Source organism: Pelecanus crispus, chromosome 2, assembly GCF_030463565.1.
Source record: "Pelecanus crispus isolate bPelCri1 chromosome 2, bPelCri1.pri, whole genome shotgun sequence".
In the NCBI taxonomy this organism is placed as follows: Eukaryota; Metazoa; Chordata; class Aves; order Pelecaniformes; family Pelecanidae; genus Pelecanus; species Pelecanus crispus.
This window is the reverse complement of record NC_134644.1, coordinates 130,061,831-130,081,824: the sequence shown is the minus strand read 5'-3', so window position 1 is coordinate 130,081,824 and position 19,994 is coordinate 130,061,831.

Sequence of the window (19,994 nt, the reverse complement as noted above, 5' to 3'; positions counted from 1 at the left end):
CCTTAGCTGGTGACTGGGTACAGCTGGTGGTGAATGACTGTATATGCACACCTCTTCGTCTGCAAAACTGAGATGAAGTGGTTTAGTTTAAAGTCTTTTATTGAAATTCATTGAGCAGAAGGCACCATGGAGGGTGCTGGTGCTGTCTTGGTGGCTACAAACATGTCAGAGGGTCGGGGTTGGTGGTGCTGCAGATGGGCTCCTGGGTGGCTGAGCACACAGGTTCTGCTGGGGACATTCACCAGGGGCATTACCGGCAGGTCCATAGAATCATAGAATTATAGAATTGTTTAGGTTGGAAAAGACCTTTAAGACCATTGAGTCCAACTGTAAACCTAACACTGCCAAGTCCACCTCTAAACCATGTCCCTAAGCACCACATCTATGTGTCTTTTAAATACCTCCAGGGATGGGGACTCAATCACTTCCCTGGGCAGCCTGTTCAATGCTTGACCACTCTTTCTGTGAAGAAATTTTTCATAATATCCAGTCTAAACCTCCCCTGGTGCAACTTGAGGCCATTTCCTCTCGTCCTATCGCTAGTTACTTGGGAGAAGAGACTGACACCCACCTCGCTACAACCTCCTTTCAGGTAGTTGTAGAGAGCGATAAGGTCTCCCCTCAGCCTCCTCTTCTCCAGGCTAAACAACCCCAGTTACCTCAGCTGCTCCTCATAAGACTTGGGGCAAACCTTCCTCTGAGGCTCAACAAAAGACTAGAGGAGAAGTTATTTTGAGAATTATCTCATCATAAAGAGATGGAGTTGGATAGTAGTTGTGAATGGATCATATTCTTGGGGTTTTTTAATACATAATGTAAGCTTTTTAATTTTTTGTATTTAAAGGCAAAATTTCTGAGCATATGAAGCAAGTATCAGTAGAGGTTTTTTAATGGTTTACAGGGAACAGTGTTAGTAAGTTCATTGTCAACAATGGAAAAAGAAAGGACTATAGAACTATTAGAAGGATGTGCTTTCACATTTCTAATGGGTTCACTAGCTTATGAAATATTTCAAGTATTTTATTCTTTTTCTTTTTGAAATAATAATGGAAAAAAAAAATCACATACAAATTTTCCTAGGTTCCTGTCTTTACTTAATGGGAGGAGATCAAAACAGATTTAGTGTAGGTACAGATCTCATTAGTGTATGCTACTCTGATGGTGTTAATGCCTGATAATTCATTCCAGCTTCAAGTAACTGTGCATCTTACAGCCTGAGGTAATAACTGGCATGTTCACAGATCACAGGCGAGTTTGGGTAGGGCTTGTGGCAATTGCGTCCAAATTCAATTTCTTTTTCCTAGAAAGTGTGACAAATTTTTAGGCAGGTTCTCCTGATAGGCTGGAATTTCTAATGATTGCCATGCTTACTATTTTGTATTTGTTCATGTCTTAACCTTTATGGGTCAGTAAGTCTGGAAGAAAATTCCTGGTTAAAATAAAGTTCACATGGTGAAAACTGGGGCAGAAAGGTACACAAAAAGCAAAGGAAGGACATGCAGAGGACACTGCTGGTTCTGTTCCTGGACTGTTTTCTCAGATTATTTAGGAAGACCTTGTACATAACGCACCCCTAGCAACAAATATCTCTCTTGTACTTTTGACAAGAGATACATTTCAGAGCTGTGACAGAACGTTTGGCTTCTATGATACAAGAAATTGTCCCATTTGACATCTATTTTTTAAAAACAGTTTTAATTTAATGGAGGGGAAAGAATTGCTTTTCCTTCAACTTGAATTTTCAAAAAACTTGATAGGACTGACTTATCAGCTAGTTTGGTAAATCAGTTTTTTTGCATAACCCTATGCAAGAGGTAGTCTCCTAACGTCGTTTAAAAATTACTGCCTGTTGTCCCAAAAGGGGAAAAAAAAAAGATAAAAAAGAAAAAAAAAGCCACTTAGAGGATGCAGGCATGTTCTGTTAAGCAAATGGAAACTTTGTTAGACACAGCAGAAGTCATACTAGATCCCAAATAAAAATATTTGATAAATTTTACCTATTCCATGTCAGATATAGTCCTATTAGTAAAAATGATGTTTGAAAATAAAATATTAACAATCTCTGAGGAACGCTTACATCTTTCTCTTTTTATTTAGTCTGTTGACAGCAGCCATGATAAACATGTCACAGTCTACTGAAATGTAAGGTCCAGAAAAGTGCTGTGTGTGCCACCACAGCAGACACTGTCTCCAGAGATTTGGTGAGCAAAGGTCCAGGTCCCTCACAGACAATGCCTGATGGATTGAGCTATGGCAGCTTGAAGTCACCAAAGTGAGTTCTGTATCATAGCCTCACCTGCTGATGGCCCAGCAAAACCCCTTTTTGACTGTTTGCCCTAAATGTCAGTCTAGGAATTGGGGTAGCTGAGGTGTAGCTGGACATCTCTGGCTCAAGCCAGATGTCTGCCAGGTATCTGGAGAAGGAGAAATCTTAAATCACCAGAATAAGAGTCATCAGAGGAACTGCTGGAGCCTGAGTCTCTCAGCAAAAGTTTTATGTCAACAAGTAACACTGTCCAGGAGTTAAGTGTTCCACTTGCTGGTTCCTACGTGGTATTCGAATATTAGCTGCTGGTACCAGCATAATTCCTGTGGAACTACATCTGTCCAGCTTTTCTGGTAATTAGTTGGAGGCAGCATGCTATCAAATTAAAGAGTAGAAAGAATAATTGGATTACTTCAGCAAAATTTGCTTTGCATGTAGCCAGTGATACGGAAACAGACTCAGTTATTCTTTTTTATTTTAAATTATCTGACTGATTTGGAACTGCATTGCAATTCTAACTGCAAAAGAGCAAGGTACGCTGCATTATTCCAATTTAAATACAATTTCAGCTTCCCTCCAGACATACTTTAATATACTTCGTGGCATGCACTTCGTGCAATTTCAATTGCTTTTCCTTTCTTAGGAGTATTTCTGCTACTTTACAAAGGTTGCTAATGGTAATTCTTGTTCCTTTTTATTCATGAAATTCAACATCACACAGAAGAGCACAGCTTATCCCCGGCTTACTTAAATTGTCTCATTACATTTGTGGTCTCAAGTAGGATTAGCAGCATTAGTCTATATGGCAGTTCTTTGCAATGTTGCAGAGACCTAAAAATGCATACTATGCAGATTACCTGACTGCTAAGAATTTGATTTTTCACATTCTTTTTGCTTATTAGGGTGCTAAATGGGAAACTTAGCTCAGTATCCACACAGATATCCATTTTCGTAGAGCAATTTAACATTTGCTAAGCTTATTCTTTTTCTGTCTCTGCTTAGCTGTTACCATCAGTGTGAGAAATCTAGCAGTTTTTACAACACTCAAAAGGCCTACATTTATATAACCTGTCAATTCTCTTAATGAAAAGGTGGGGAAAGAAAATAGAAGCAGTCTAGAAATGATACTTAAATAAAATAAATACAACTTCTATCAGGGTATTATGTAAGAATATGAAAACATAGCTTTTATTTATGTATTTTCAAATTCTTAATGAAGTGACTAGTTTTGGTTTATACTGTTAAAAGCAGCTTCCAAGTAAAGGCTAAAAAAATGTCATTAACTGCATTTTAAAATTCTGTGTTGCTGATGACATTGCATGTATATTTATGTAGTGAGGGCAAAGGAAGAAGAATTTGGAGCCTTTCTTCCATTATTGCAGATTCTCATTGGATGGGTCTGAAACTGTGTGTGAACCAGCATGCATCGTGCTGCTGAGTGCCAGAAAGAAACAAAACTGTGAAACTACCTGAATGAAAGGATGAGGTTTTAACAACTAAAAGGTTTCCGGGGTTATTTTATTGCTTTCTTTTTATTTAACTGGGCAAGAGAGATTTGAGTAAGATAAACTGAGTAAGATTTAAAAAACAACAAGAACAAAAAATCAAACATATACCCCAAACCCCAAAGCACATGAAAGTGAGATTTATAAAGAGCTTCAGAAAGAGGTAGAAAACATAGAAGATTTTGAGACTGAGCTGAAGTTGTTGAAGAGATAATCTTATGGTACTGGAAAACAACAATGTAAATGGATGTGTAGCAAATCTGCAGTGGTAGGTTCCCGTGGTATTGAGAGTTAAGGCTTGACAAAGCAAGCAATTAAACTTTGATAAGAAAACCAGGTTAGGCTAAACTGAAGTGTGTGGATACTGGAGACACGATAGTGAATTTGAAGAACTAGAGCCTAGAAGCAGAAAAGCATGAGGAGATTATAATCTGAGGCCACAAAAATAGTGTTTGTGGTTGCATGTGGCAAATTTATTTCAGAAATGACTGTGGCAAAAGAGGAAAAATGCAGCCTGAACAGTTTATCAGTTGATTGAATAAATTGTGTGTGTCTGCATTTGACTTGGTTTGCGCTCAAATAATTGTACTTGCTGTGACTGATGCCACTGGTGTACCAGCACTAGAACTGTGTCCCAAGTTACTTGCACTTCGCTGTGTCTTTTTAAACACAGGAGAGAAAAACAGCTTTTTTTAGAGATGCAGAAAAGATGTTTTATCAGTTATTTGTCCTGTTATTTTCTAGGCATTTCGGATATTTCAAGTGCAGCCTCCAACTTTAAAACTGTCTGCTATGATTTAAAACAAAGAACGTATTCTTTTCTATTTCCGTATGTTTCTGGTTAATATTTTCTTGCTTGTTGATGGAAAAACACCATTGTTTAACTCTGTCTGTGCTGTTTGCCCCCATCCCTGCTCTCTGCTGAGGTGCCATGAAGCAAATGCATCCTTAAGGTCTCATAGTAAGAGTGGCAAAAACTCTTTTTCTCCAGATGAAGGGAGTTTTCTGTTTGTAGAAGAAAGTCTGTCAGTCTGTGTGTGTTTGTTCCTTAGTCTCTTTTTCATGTCAAAATGGGGAATAGAGTTGGTGAAAACATGAATGTGGTAGACTGAGTATCTCCACTCCATTCATGAGCAGCTTGCAAGATGAAGACAGGGGTTATTTGTATCTCTGCACCAAATGTACCAGTACAAGGTGTGTTATGGGTTGGTTCAGAGGCAAAGTATCATTTCTGCTCGGATTGGAGAGGACTTGCATTTTTCTGTGAGTTCAGGTTTATTTGAGAGACTGGAGGTGCCGAGATGGGGGGCAGGTGAGGGAACTCTAGCCCCCCTGGACCTCCTCCCCGAGGCAGCAGCTCCCAGCGCTGGTGGTTGTGTAGCCTGGCAGGAGACGAGTCTCCTCACCAGGAGGTGTTGCGGTGAAGAAACAAAGGCCATGGTCATAATAGGTAGAGACACAGAACCATGTGTGAGCTGGCCTGGGGAACATGAGAATAGCTTTCTGGTTCTGTTTCTGGCAGCAGTACGTTTGGCATGGTTGGTAGAGCATATACATTAAACAGTTTGTTTCTTTCCAGAGTGAAGGAGATAGAAAGATAGAAATCAGATTTGTTAACTGTCGGACAGGCTTGACAGTGAAGTTTCACAAATTGCATTCATTCAAGGTACTTGCCAGTGGCCATTTATTTGCACTCTGTCTTGGTAACCAAGGTTGAAACGACATCTTTCTTTGGGAAATCTAATTGCCGTAATACCAAGGCTCTGGGCAGTGAGACTGGCTTGACAGTTATGTATTACCTCCTCTGATACAAAGTAACGTGCTATTCCACATCATTGCCAAATTTCTGGCTTGAATTTCATGCTATTTTCTCTCAAAACACTCCAAGTGTCTAAATCTGTGTAGCACTGTTTAAAAGACTGCAATCACCTACAATTCTCCCACCTACAATTAGCATGGTAATTTTTTACTGTAGTGTGGAACTGAGTTGATTGAAATTGCAAAATCTTATAATGTTGTAAAAGGGAAGGGAAGAAACACTGTCTAAAATAGCTTCACTTCTAAACAGAAATTATTCTAGTATTTCTTTGAATCCATTAGTACTTCTTTAATTCCTTGAGTGTACATAGAATCATAGAATCATAGAATGCTTTGGGTTGGAAGGGACCTTTAGAGGTCATCCAGCCCAACCCCCCTGCAGTGAGCAGGGACAGCTTTAACCAGATCAGGTTGCTCACAGCCCCGTCCAACCTGACCTTGAATGTTGCCAGGGATGGGGCCTCCACCACCCCTCTGCGCAACCTGTCCCAGTGCATGTTTAATTTAGTCTTGTGTAAGTTTAAATTTTCCTGGCCTCTTTCTTTTTTCTTTCTGTGCCAGATGGATACTCTGTATTAGATAATGTGGTTTTATTTTTATATGTTTAAGTGCTTTAAGGTTTCTTTGTTTATAAAAGTACTTCTCAGGGGCAGAGCCTTTCCTTGTCTCATAAACCCAAGTACCCTCCCCTCCACCTGCTCATTTAGAGCAACGTAAATGCATGCTGCTACACTTAGGCACAGGAGAGCTCCCATCAGCAGTAATTGTTGACCTACCACAGTTCCAGTCAGTGATCAATAGATACTACTTTGCTGCACAGGAACAGTGCAAAGAAATTGCAGAACCCGCTGAGAATTTGTTTTCGACATGCAAACCCAGCTGATGGCCTTCAACTGTAACAGATGTCACAGAGTGACAGGCACCCTGGGGCACTGTTAAAGTACTGCTGGAACTTGACTGGGGAAAAAAGAACGCTATCAAATTACTAAGTGCATTCTAACAAATCGCATCAAAGTGGAGAAAAAGCCTGAGCAAAAGAAAATTACTACTTTCATTTTCTTTCTTATCTTCCGCTCCGACACAGCATGTGTGCTGCCTTATGCAATGCTATCAACTACTGTACTAATGAGCAGTTCAGCTGCATGAAACGATGAAGCTTTTATGGTACTGGCCAAGGGGCTGTGTTGCAGGAGAAATTGGAAAGATTAGGAAGAACATGTACTCCTAGGAATGCATTAGCTAACTTTTTTTACTTCTGCATATGTAGATTCATAAATGTGAATATTTGCTGACATTTTATCCTTAGATGACTATGTGAATTCAATCCAATCCAATGCAGAGGAGAAAACTTAATTAAATACGACAATTCTTTCCCCCCCTTCTTGTGTTGATCTTGCATGTGTACAATATTTAACCCAACTGTTTTGCTTACTTGCAGTGCCTTTGTTCCTGGAGATGTTAATTCAGAGTCAGGACTAGACTGGATAGTGTGTTTTTAATTTGTTGATAGCTTTGGCCATCACTGTGTGGTCATGATCAGCAGAACTGATCAGGCTGAACATGTATGTAGCTACATATCTACACATGCATGGGGTCCATTTATTCCCAGAAAATACTTCAAGTTCAGTGAGCCAAAAAGTATATTAATACTTAGAGAAATTCTATCTCCAAAAGGAAAATAAAAAGGTAGCTGTCTATTTGTATTTTTTTTCTGGGTCTTGAAATGGATTATTACCATTTCACCAAATGTAAAGAAGCAATATTATAAAAATGTTACTGAGGTATATCTTCAAGTTTTCTTATCTTTGAAATACAAAGCCCCTAATGTTGCTTATGCTTGTGCATGCCCTATGCATACTTGCACACATGAAAAGTCTCATTACAGAGAATAGAACTAGAGTAGTGCTTCAAAGGAATACTATACTTTTGACAGCAGAACAAAAAACACATCTAGGAAGATGGTGCAGTCCTCTACATTTGCACCCTACTGTACCCTGGGGACCACGGAAGAGCCCATGTCCCAAAAGCAGCTTCCCCAGTGGAGGTTTAGAATGGAGTTGCATGCTACACAACTGATCCTTGTGGCTGGGTTTAGGACATGCAGAGCTCACCATTGCCCTAGGCTTGGAGTGATCTTTCCTCTGAGTGAAATGAAGAGCATCTCTTGTGCGCTACAAATTTTGTGTGTGTGGTGGGCCTGAGGAGAACATGTACTCGCTGCGCTCCCGTACCGGGCAGGGCTGGCGCCTGTTTGCTCTGCATGGGGCATTCAGAAGTTCTGCAGCAACAGAAGCAAAACATACAGCTAGACTGGATTCTGGGGAGGAAAGTTCCTGTGTGCTTAGAATAATATGAACAGATAACGTGGTGTAAAATTAAGCATATATTTTAGACTGTAGTCCCATACAAGCTAACATAACATTGTACCTAGATTTTCATTATGATATGACAAGCAGATTGCTTGTTTTCTTTTTGAAAATAGTCATATTCTCAGAGGAAATGGAATCCTCTCTTGCTCTTTAGTAAAGAGCTTTGTGAATGATTTCTACTAATACTTTTTTTATAACTCTTCCAATATTTGTAAGTATGAAGTTGCAAGAGGCAGGCAGTGCCAAGCCTTGAAGAGCTGCTGTAAGCCCTCTCCTACTAGACAGCCCTTGCACTCTGTGTTGCTGAATCTCTTTGCAGGAGGTCAGAAAGGCAAGACATCCATTTTGGATGGTCAGAAAGGCAAGATGTCCAACAGTGCAACAATAATAGAGATGTAACGTTGCTAAGAATTGCCTGATCTGAACTACCATGAAGTGTGTTGTGAAGCAAACAATTATCAGGAAGGAATTCAGTTGTAGTGTTTTAATAAACTATGAAGTGTTACGCTTAGAATCTTGTTTATGGGGAATGGAAGCACACCTTAGATACATAAATAAATATAAATATATATATAGCATACACATATGTTTATATCTATCTATCTGTAAAGCCAAGAACTTATTGTAAGTATAGTGGAAATATTAGTAGTCTAATTCGAGCACCATCATTAGCCTGTATCTAATTGTACAGAAAAACAAAAAATAGTGTAATCAGAATACTGATACAGAAAATGTCACAATACTAGCAATACTATTAAAATTGCAACATATGCTTTTACCCCTTTTCCTGGGGTTATGCTCACCCTTCCCTACTTTGCTGGGTCCAAAGGTCAGTGGCTTCAGTCTAGTGTTGGGTGTGTGGAGGGGAGTTATGGCATGTCACTGGTACCTGGAGTCCTTCACCAGGAGGAATATGATATTCATGTTACTGGTTTCCCCTTCCTATCCAAATTTACTATATATGGTACTCTTTGCATATATTAGATGCTATTTCTTTGTTCTCTTTCTTACCCAAAGACCAGTTCTGTCCAGCTCCGGGTCTTCTTTTTGTTTGTTTGTTTGGTTTGGTTTTGGGTTTTTTTCTGACAGTTGTAGAGAGCTGGGCACAGCTGTGGGGTCTTCCAGTACCAAACGCTGGACCCATCTCTTACCATCCCGTGTCAGTGTTCACCTACGCCACTTCCTATGTCCTCACTTCCTAGGCCTCCGCTCTCGTATGAGGGCCGCGTTTCTCTGCACTACAGCATTGTGTGAGAATGATAAATATCTCATTCTGCCAAAAAGAACTGCTTGTTACTGCTATCTATATAAAACTAGGGTTGTACCATACAGCAAACATAAGTAAAACAGGTTAACTGTAGACACCAAGTCAGCCAGAGAGATCACTGTCGCAACTAAACCAAGTAAAACAAAGCTACAGGCAGGTGAAGGAAAGCTCAGATGCAGCAGTCCAGAGGCCTTGCAAACTCAGTACAAGAATGTGATCTGTTACCAGCAGTGGCAATACCCTATTATGGGGCTACACAGTTAAAGAAGTAAAAGGTGCTTTTGAATACATGTGGCCATTTTTAATATGGTGCTTATGTTTCTTAAAAATTCTCCTTTTCATCAATCCACCTTGAACATTTGGATTGCTTAAAAAATCCCTTTGTTTTGGATGCAAAAAATGCTTTTTCCCAAAGAAGAACTTCAATTTACAATACACAGCAAGAACACTGCAACCCTATTTAGATGTCTTAGCTCAAGGAAAGCTGCTGTGTACTTTAACATCCTCCACCCCCTACACACACTCTGATAAACTTTAGCTTTTAAGACTCTCCAGCTGTGCCTCCAGCAGTAATTGGGGTCATTAGTCTTTGCCTCCCTGGGCTAATTACCAGCACAATCCAAATGTCATCCCCTAAAGAAATGGAGCTTGAACAGGTTAAAGGCTGCAGCCACATGCGGGTAGAAATAAAGGGGAAGAGCAAAGATAAGTCAAGACTGTTTTCTGTGGCTGTATTTTATCCTCTATCTTAAACAGCAAGTTGTCCTTGCTTCTACAGGCACTGTTTACTTTAACAGGCTCCTAAATCTTAATTTTAACTGAGACAAGCACAAAAGAGATATTTGTGTCTTGACTATGTTCATACTTAAATTATGTGCCTCTGAAGTATAGGTCTTAACTAGAAATCAAGTCTTTTATATTTTAGTCTGAAGGGTACACTGCATTCAAATTCGAATATCTAGTACATTTGGTTCTGGCATGGTGGAAAACTAAGGGACTTTTTCCAAGTTTGACCAATGTTAAAATTTTAATCACAGGCTGGAAAAGCCACAAGAATGGCTAATGCACTGTAATATTAATTCTTCTTTTTAAAGTCAAATTTTGAAGTCACTCTATGAGGTCTTGTATGTGAAAAAACAAATGAGGAGAGATGTAAAAAGTACATTTCTTATACAGAAAAGATTCTAATTTGACCTTAAAGTATAACATGAACCTTAAAATTTTATAGCTAAATCCTTGAAGTCATACTAACATATATAAAGCAGTTGTTTAAAAGCTTTGCTTTGGCAAGTATACTCTATTTGTGACCTGGGAAAAAGTGTATGCTGAAGTGCATTCCTCTGATGAATGGAAGAAAAATAAGTTTTCACCCCAGATCCAGAATTTTGCTCTAAATTGTTGGTTGTGGTTGGCGTACTAGGTACTTAGGTAAATCAAGGGTTCTGCCAGTTTCTAAAAGCAATTCTGGTGAAGACTTCACCATATCACCTCATGTTTCAGATAACTTACAGTCATGCTGATAAGTCAAAATTACTCTATGAGGAAAAATGCAAATTAGTGGGTCTCTAGGGCAGGATTGCAGCTATATTTGCATTCCTCTAATAAGCATGAGACAGGAATGTGCACTATGCAATATGTTTTTCCTAGATAAGTATACAGGGCTCTACTGCATATTTGTTACTGGGGACTGAACTTTAGGGCAAGCTTTTGGTCACTGAAGAGTGGATTTAGTGAAGCTGCTTTAGAACCGTTGGCTATTTGCTGCATTTGATCATTCAGAGCTACAGCTTTTGGAGTATGCATAGGTTTTGTATTGCTCTGTAAGAGAAGGAATATGGAAAATGGATCCTGCTTTTATGCAGAGTATCTGAGCTTTTCTTTATGTGCCGTGTGAGCAATAAAAAGAGTTCTGAGAGTTAGCTTTAAGCCTGCTGTTTAGGCTTGCAAATAAATGTTTTGCAAGAGTGAGTTCTCAGTAAATGGAGTTGTGCTCACCTAGCCACTTCTCTGTTTGTGTTTATAGCCCTCTTCCAAGTTTCAGATATCTTCAGTTTGCACAGTTTTGAACATCCTTCAGGCTGTCTCTGGAGGAAAAGTCAAATTTTGTGAATGAAATAGTTACACAGTGTGCGAAAATACGGGAAGATTGGCGAGGAGGATTGTAAATACACTCAACTGACTTGCAGCTGGGGTGTTGAAAAACACATACATCATATCCATTCTTGTTGGCCTTGTGTGTTGGACAAGTAGAACATCTGTGTTTAGATAACATGGGCCTGTGATAGGCTTAGAGGCACCCTATTGAACATGCTTGAGATTCCTGCCCTGCTGTGGGAAAGATCAAAGCACAGTGGTAAATGACACCTGCACAAATCCCTGAAATATAGGCAAAACCAGCAGGTTCGGTGATCCTCTAGCATGGACTGAGCTCCGTGATGCCTGTGTTCCTGCTCGTGTGCCTCTGCCCAGGTGCAGCTTAGGGCATCCCCCAGTTGACAATGTAATGAGAATAAATTCACTCTTTGCATGTCATCTGTGGTTCTGTGGTTGTTCCTGTGTCCTGCCTGTGCCAGCTCACACACGGTTATATGAGAGATGGGACAAAGTCCATCTCTACTGAATGCCAGAACCCGGAATGTATGTAGATTTGCAATCATTTGTAGCTAGTGTAACATATTCACAACTTGACCGAGTCCTTTATTACAGGTTTATGATTACAGCTGAAGCAAACTGTTTTCCTTTGTGATAGAGAGAAAGTGTTATGTATAACAGACAGTATATGTTGTATGGATAGCAAAGACCTATTCAGGTCCCATCACTGCTCATATTCTAGGTGGCCGAATGGTAAGGTTTTTTTGATGTAAAATTTCTCTAGAAAATGGCTTCTCAATAGTGAAAAGGTTTCATTTGTGACTTGACCTGTAGTTGAAGAAGAACAAAAATGTGGGCATGGAACAATCACTAAGGGGCAAGAAAGGGATGGGAGGTCTGCAGGCAGAAGACGTGGAGTGAAATATATGGCTTATCGTGAACAAGGTCCTTGTGTATTCCCACTGCTGCAGATCATGGGTCTGGGGGTAAAAGTTAAGGGAGCAGTTTCAGAGTCCAGGAATTCCTGATAAACCAGGAATGTTTTGCAAAGATGAAGGTTACAGTCCATCTGCCTGGTCTGTCCCTTCTGTGTTGGGTGGAAAGATGGCAGCAGGTTGAGGGGACCCTATGAGTCTTCCAGCCACTTAGGGGAGGATATTTTTCCCCAGATGTGAGAACTGAAAAGTGGAACTTGATTTAAAATTTTCTGCTGGAATGGTATGCAGAAATGCATATTTCCCCAAATTGAAACCTTGAAAGTATTGACTTTCATTTTTTTCCCCTAAGAGAACTGAAATGGAGATTTTCCAGCTTTGTATTGCAGCTGCACTGCAGAGGAAGCAGAATACCTGACTTGGTGCCTCTTCTGTGGCTTGGCTGGGGTAATAAGCAGGAAGCGTGGGAGTTACTCAAAGGCATTTGGAGCAAAAGGCTCTTTGGTCTCACTTCTCAAGCCAATGAAATGGAAATGACAAAGTCTGTCAATGTTAGTCAGCTAGTGAGCTTCAAGTTGTGTGTTGCTTCTGCAACACAGGTGCTTCTGAAAAATCCTGTCTGCGGTATGTTCTGCAGGTTTGATTTTGCTGCCCTTGACTCTTTTTGAAAAAACACATAGTTTCATTTTAGAACAAGCTGAGATCAAAACTTGCCATGGTGTTTCATGAAAAATTAGGTTTTGTTAGTGTTTTAATATCTGACATAAGTTACTGCATCTATTCATATGTCAGTTCATCCGTTTGCCTGGAAAAAACTGTCAGAAAACCTATTTATTTAGTATTGTACTGTATATGCTTAGTAGTATTTCACTTTTCTTGGTAACAAATTACAAAAGTGCATTTTGAAAGCTAGCTGAAATTGTTTGGAAATTCTTTTTCTCTGTAAAGAAAGTGGAGGTGTGTCTTTAGTTTTGTTTTCTTCCCCTCTTCAGTTTTATTAAGTTTAAGTTTGACATTTGTTTTTCTGGACAGATTCTTTTCCATAACTGCGAACTTGAGCAGTACCAACGCTGATGCTGCTGTTCTACCAATTCAGATAAAGTCTCCTGTTCAGGCGTCTCTTTTTATTAGTGTGGACAGGTTGTGCTGCAAATGGTTCATCGCCTAGAGGGAAATCAACAGTTTTTAACAAAACAAATGCTTTTATTTACAGGCAAGCTGAGAGATTGTTAAACAGAAATAATAAAAATCTTTTATCTAACTCACTTGAACAGACTGTAACTGGCTATTTGGGCTGGAGTTCTGAATGAAATTGCAAATTAAATGTAAATTATGAACATAAACACCATTATCCATTTTTCCAGTTCACCTCTCTTGTGTGGTAATTCTGCCTGTTACCCTTTCTGATTTATTGTACAGCTCCGTCAAGAGGAGAAAGAAATTAGAGATCAACAAATGTATAAGGCATGTGTGTGTGTGTGTGTGTGCATGCATGTGAGACTAAATTCTTGTGAGATACTGGATCAGATCACTGGGTTCTTAAAAAGATATCAATGCCTGAATCCTTTGTTGCATCCTCATGTGGCTACACACCACCAAAACAAGAGACTTTCAGAGAAGAAAGGTTTTTCTGTCACTTTTGTTTTACAGCAGATAAAAGTATGACTTTCAAGAATAAAATATTGTATTATGGGTCTGCTGACAGAGCTAATGCTAAATCCACCTCACTGACTGCTCCAGGTTTCCCTTTGATGGAGGACAAAAAGGTAGAAAATGCCCAAATTGGTTTCTCTATTGCCCCTTCTAATTCACTGTAGAAAAATGATGTGTGAGCAGTGTGTTCTCAAGATTTGGTGATCTGTTCTTGACATAAAGCATCTTTGAGATTACTTTTAACTTCAACTGGGGCCTGGCTGCAGTTTTGGTGGTAGCGTAAAGCCACCTCTCTTCCTCTGTGCTGGATATTCAGGACTTATTCAAAGTATTGTACGTATTATCTTACCACATATAAGATATGTCTGTATATGTGGACTTTGATGAGTAATACACCTATTACTGAAGACTGAAAGGACCAAATCCTAAATTAGTGAATGGTGATGGTCAAAATTTGATTAATGGACTGAAATTTCTATGTTGTATCAACTCCTGTTTAGCCAGCAGTACAGAAATGTGGTGGGTTAGCTAGCAGCCACACAGCCACCCAGCTGCTCTCTCACTCTCCTCCCTCAGCAGGACAAGGGGAGAAAATAGGAACAACAGGAACAAGAAAACTTCTGGGCTGAGGTAAAGACAGGAAGATTGCTCAGCTATTACTGTCACAGGTAAAAACAGATTCAACATAGGGAAAATTAAATTAATGTACTGTCAATTAAAATAAAAATGCACTTACTATTTTGGGTAGTGGTAAATAAAAGGACAAACATTAAATAAGACCTGTCCTCTCCCCTGTCACAGGCTCAACTTCACTGCTTCATTCCAGACTCCTCTAGCCCCTCCACACCCCAAGTGGCGCAGCAGGGGTAGGGAATGGGGGCTTGGGCTCAGTCCATAACAGCTCCTCTCTGCCGCTCCTTCCTCCCCACACTTTTTCCCTGCTCCAGCACGGGCTCTCCAAGGGCTGCAGTCCTTCAGGAGTATCCATCAGCTCCAGTGTGGGTCCTCCAGGGGCTGCAGAGGAATCCTTGCTCTGGCTCCTGGAGCACCTCCTCCCCTACTTCTCTGGCCTTGGTGTCTGCAGGGCTGTTTCTCTCACATTGTTCTCACTCCTCTCTCAGGTGTTGTGGAGCATTTTTTACCCTGTCTTAAATATGTTACCGCAGAGAAGCCGCAAGTGTTGCTGACAGGCTCAGCTGTGCCCTGCAGTAGGTCCAGTGGAGCTGGCTGTGCCTGGCACGGGGCAGCCCTGGCCTCTCCTCACAGAGGTCACCCCTGCAGCCCCCCACTGCCAGCACCTGGGCACCCGCGCCCAGGACAAGAAGTAGCACAGAGCACATCTGGGATGCATTGGGAATGACCTCCAGACGCTGGGTGGCTCCTCTGCCCGAGGTGTCAGGAACATGTCAGGCCCTCCCCTACTGATGCAGCCTGGGTTTCTCCTTGAGATAAAATTCAGCTGTTTTCATCTGGGTATTAGAAGAAAGTGATAATGGCCTTTTTAATGCTGCTCATACCTTGAGGAGGTTGCATTGCTTTTTCTTGGAAGCTCGCAGGTTCTTAAGATCTCTTGGACATATGAAGAGCTTTATCAATAAAAGGAGAAGCTGGCCATTTAACAAGGATAAAAACAGATCAGATCCATTCCCTTTGTCTGTTCTATTCTAAAATGGATGAAAAACGTAGCTTTTTTTTTTCATTCTTTAAAAGACTGTAAAAGCAACAAGCAGATCTGTACTACTGCTCTGTAACTAAAATTCTGTTTTCTTTCTTCCATTAGTGCTGTGTGAAAAAGCCACAAAAAACATACGACATCTTTCCTCTTCAGTTCATTTTAAGGTCCTCTTTGGTGTATTAATGGCAATGCTTTAAATGTAATTTTACTCATGTCTTTCATTTCAGAAGTAATTGTTTATAAAGTAACCGCTGATAAGAGTGTATTTCTGGTGAATGTGACTGCTCATTAAGTAGGTCTTCCCAAGATGCCTCTACTGAGAACATGTTATTGAGCACTGAAGTTAAATTAGGAAAATTTATCAAGACTCCTGGAAACTACTCTCTGTTTAAGGCACAAATGCTTTCTTAAATCCCAGTGTTCATGGGCAAAATATATGTGTTGTTTCTTTAAAAGCAATCAGCAGGTAACTCTTAATGATTATTGACAGAGCTTTATTCTTGAGTAGATATCTTCTTGTTGCTTATAAAATTTCTGAGAAAATCTTTGAATCCTCAGTGTTGTGCTTGTGGGCAAGCTGTGCTTTTAATCTTTTCCTTGCAGAGGTGTGGAGGAGCCTACTCATTGCACAGAGATGTGTATACAAGTATAAGCCCTGTGAAGAGAAGTCATAGACTTATTTTTTAAGGAACTTGGAAAAAAACGTATTTATCAGAAAGAAATAATTTTGGGATGCCAGATATTCTTTTCTTATCCCATAGCTTGTATAGCCTGGCTTCAGGAAACACGATATTTTTGTGGAAACAGGAACATCTACTGCTTCAGAAAGAATAAAAATACCAGCATGGCATTTAAACTTTCTCTATTCTTTACCTAGTTATTTCTGAAAAACTCAAGCTCCAGAAAATGTTAGTACAATTAATTTGCATTACAAATGTTCATTTCATAGGAGGGAAAAGGTGTAATCTGCATTTAATATTCTTTCTAAACATGTTACATTTTGGGAAACTGTCATTTTAGACTATGCTAAAAGATTTTCTAAACGCACACAAAAGAAATGAGATAAAGACGGCCTACACAAAACAATGAGACAAAATTGATACGTGGTGGGACACTGTATAGACCTTTTTAGGTAAGCTTCTCATGCTAGCCTCCTGCTGCAGTTGACAGAAGTAAAAAAACCTCCTAGTCTGCAGTTCTGACCTATTTTTAGTTGTCTGCTTTAGGATGAGATGAATCGCATGCTAGAAGGAATGTATCCACAACATGGACGTGAAAGGAAGACTTGGGTGACTAGTTCAGATTTAAATGTTGGTGCTATAAGATTAGGGAAGAGAAATCCACTTCCTCTTACCTTATTTCTTCTTGGTGTGTCATAGGAAAATTTGACAGGTAGGTGATTCTGTGGGTAGCTGTTGAAAATACCACATTTTGAGGCATAAATGCCTTGATTCTATTATCAGTAATATTTAACAAACTGCAAATAGAGATCGGTAGCTTACAGAGAATGCATATGTTCCTGATAAGTCACCTTCAGGGGAATGATATTACTTACAACCTTGGAAAGAATAGTTTAATGATATACTTCTGCTTGACTGATTTAATATCCTTGCTTTAAAAGAATGAGTATCATGCTCATCTTCTTGAGGTTGTTGTTCAGAGTCTATTTTATGTTCTTACGTGGCACTTGTAAGTACCACATATTTATCCACACAAAATCCCCAGAAGAAATGACAAAGCTACTTTTCCACTTTCTAGAAATGGGAATCTTATGCACAGACAGACTTTGCTGTTGGCCAAGTCGTACAGCAAATTTATCCCAGATGAGGACACTTGAATGCGTCTCTCCCAGGTCCTCAGCTTTAATTAGATCAATCCTTTTTCTCTACAGCAGATGTTGATAGGAAAGCTCACCTGTATCAAGCACAAGTATGTGATGGTCATAAAAAACCCCCTGTTCCTCCTGTCAGGAGTTTGATTGTACTTACCATTGATCCAAGACCTTGCTGATGAAGTTGTGTTTTTTTGAATGGGGCTCAGTTTATCACTGTGTAACACTGTGCTATCCCTATAGAAACATATTTTGCTTCAGAAGTAGCTCACACATCCCTAACACAGCATTGAACTGTGAAGTGAGTCTTAAAAGTAATAGCAGGGTAATCCTTAATATTTGTCTTCTCAAAGAATCTGTATTTATAGAAGAGCTTTGTTTCCTCTGGTTGTGAAGAGGCCTTTCAACTTTAATAAGTTAAACCATGAAAAAATATTCAAAGGTGAGTATAAATACTAAAAAACCCCTATGCTACTAAACGGTAGCTTCCTGCATGGGTGGATAACTCAAGAAAAAAACCAAAGCTATCTTACTAGTCTGTATGAGTATATAGATGTGTATATTCACACATGTAGGAATTAGGACAATATTGGAGCTTTCCTGTTTTTAATCTAGCTGGCTTGGGCACTGGTAGTACGCAAGCTGAGAGACCTGGATCAGTGCAGGCTGCGGGGCTTGCTGGAACAGCATGGAAATCTTTTGGATTTCTGATGTACTCTCAGTTCTGTGGCTGGACCTGCAAACGTGTTTGAGGAAATTAGGTTACATCTGTCTTGTCAATGCCGTGCTACATCTCAGACTAAACATGCTTTGGACTGGTGCGTTAAAAGGGTAGATAAAGTTGTCTGACAGCACATAGTAATACATTATTAAGTTGAATTTTTCTGATTCCCAATTATAGTTACAGTCTTACAGCATCTCTTTGTGTTGGTTATGCATGAAGCTGTTTTTGCAGGCAAATAGGAAGTTAAATCCCAAGCAGTTTAATTGCAAGCAGTAAAGAACAAAGGACTTTTTATGTGATTACAGTCAAATACTAAATATCACCATCCTTCCAAGCAAGGAGTGAGAACTTGTAAGCAGGAGACAAAGAAATGCACAGAGTTGGGCTTGTCAATGAAAAGGTATCTCAGACATTATGAAGAACCTGCTGCTGAATGGTGGCATTAGGTGCCTGCCACAAAATCATGGAAAAGCATATTACTAGTGCTGATTTAACAGAATGACCAGAGCAGGAATGGGTTAACATGGACGAAATGTGGTATTTTATTCTTCACTCTAACTTTGAATTTTTTTTTCTGGAGCAAGCAGAACTTCTTGTAATGACAAAAGTGAACGTCCTAATCTTGCCCCTACTGAAATGCAATGTAATTGTAGTTTTCCCAGGGCAGCAGTGTTAGCCCCAAGAGTAGACCTTTGCTGGACTGTGTGCTGTGTGAGTGCAAGACAAAAGCTGTCTTTTTAGTCCAAGCCTCTGTGTGCAAAGCTGTGTGGAAAATCTCTTTCCAAATCTGTGAAAGAAGCAGATATATCAGCCAAAACACTCCTCCCCTCAGAAAATGTACTTTTAACAATTTTTTTTAATATGGGAGATGCAAGACTGTGACTGACCCTTTGCTAAAGATTTTTCCTACTTGCCAGACAATTTCTTTAATTTCTAGACTAGAAATTAGACCACAGTGGAAGTTGCCCCTCAGGTCTTCCTCCCTATCCAACTGCTTTACCATGTGTGGAGGTACGTATTGTCTGGGTACCTCAGCATGGGACTCTCGCATCTCAGACATGCATCCTGACTGCTCCATCTCTTTTTCTCTAGCCCTGTGAATAACTGAGTCTTTTATAAAAGGCAGAACACTTCAGCTGAGAGCTGGAGGGGGACGTGCCTCACACAAGTACTGCTGTGTGTGTTTCTGAGCACAGTCAAGTTCCTAACTCCTGTTCTAGCTCTCTTCCAGCCCAGCCAGTAAAAAGATAACTTACCGAAAGTTCAATGTAAAAGCTCATATATTTCCTCAAAAGTTGCATTATCCATGCAAAAAATTGTTTCCAGGGGAAAGAAAGAAAGAAAGAGAAAAATAAATTCCCAGCCAGCTCTAATTCTTATGCACACAAGCATTTCCATTAACTTCACGGGGATGATTTGTGAGTAAGATCCACTCCCACAATTAACAGTCTTGCAGAACTGAGTTTTAAATCAACGTTTTTTCTTTTCCAACAGCCAGACGCCCTGAGGAGTGAGAAAACAGAGCTTCTGAGGGCAAATTGATAGGATAGATTTCTGCGCTAGAAACTAATACTTTAATTTGTGTTTGTAGCAAAAACATTGTGCCGTCTAATGCAAAACAGACTTGTTCATTAATGCTATATTCTATCACTAACACTTGCCACCAAATAAAGACAAGGTCTCCTTTTAATTCCCAGCTGCTTCCAGGCTATATTTCTCTTTTTAATTTTTTTTTTTTTTTCTTTCCTAATAACTATTAGTACAAGAATTTATTGCCAAAATTAAAACAAGGTAAATTCTGCAAACCGTTAGTTTATGTAGTTTTCTTGTCATGAGTTTAATTTGCTGGTGCTAATATGT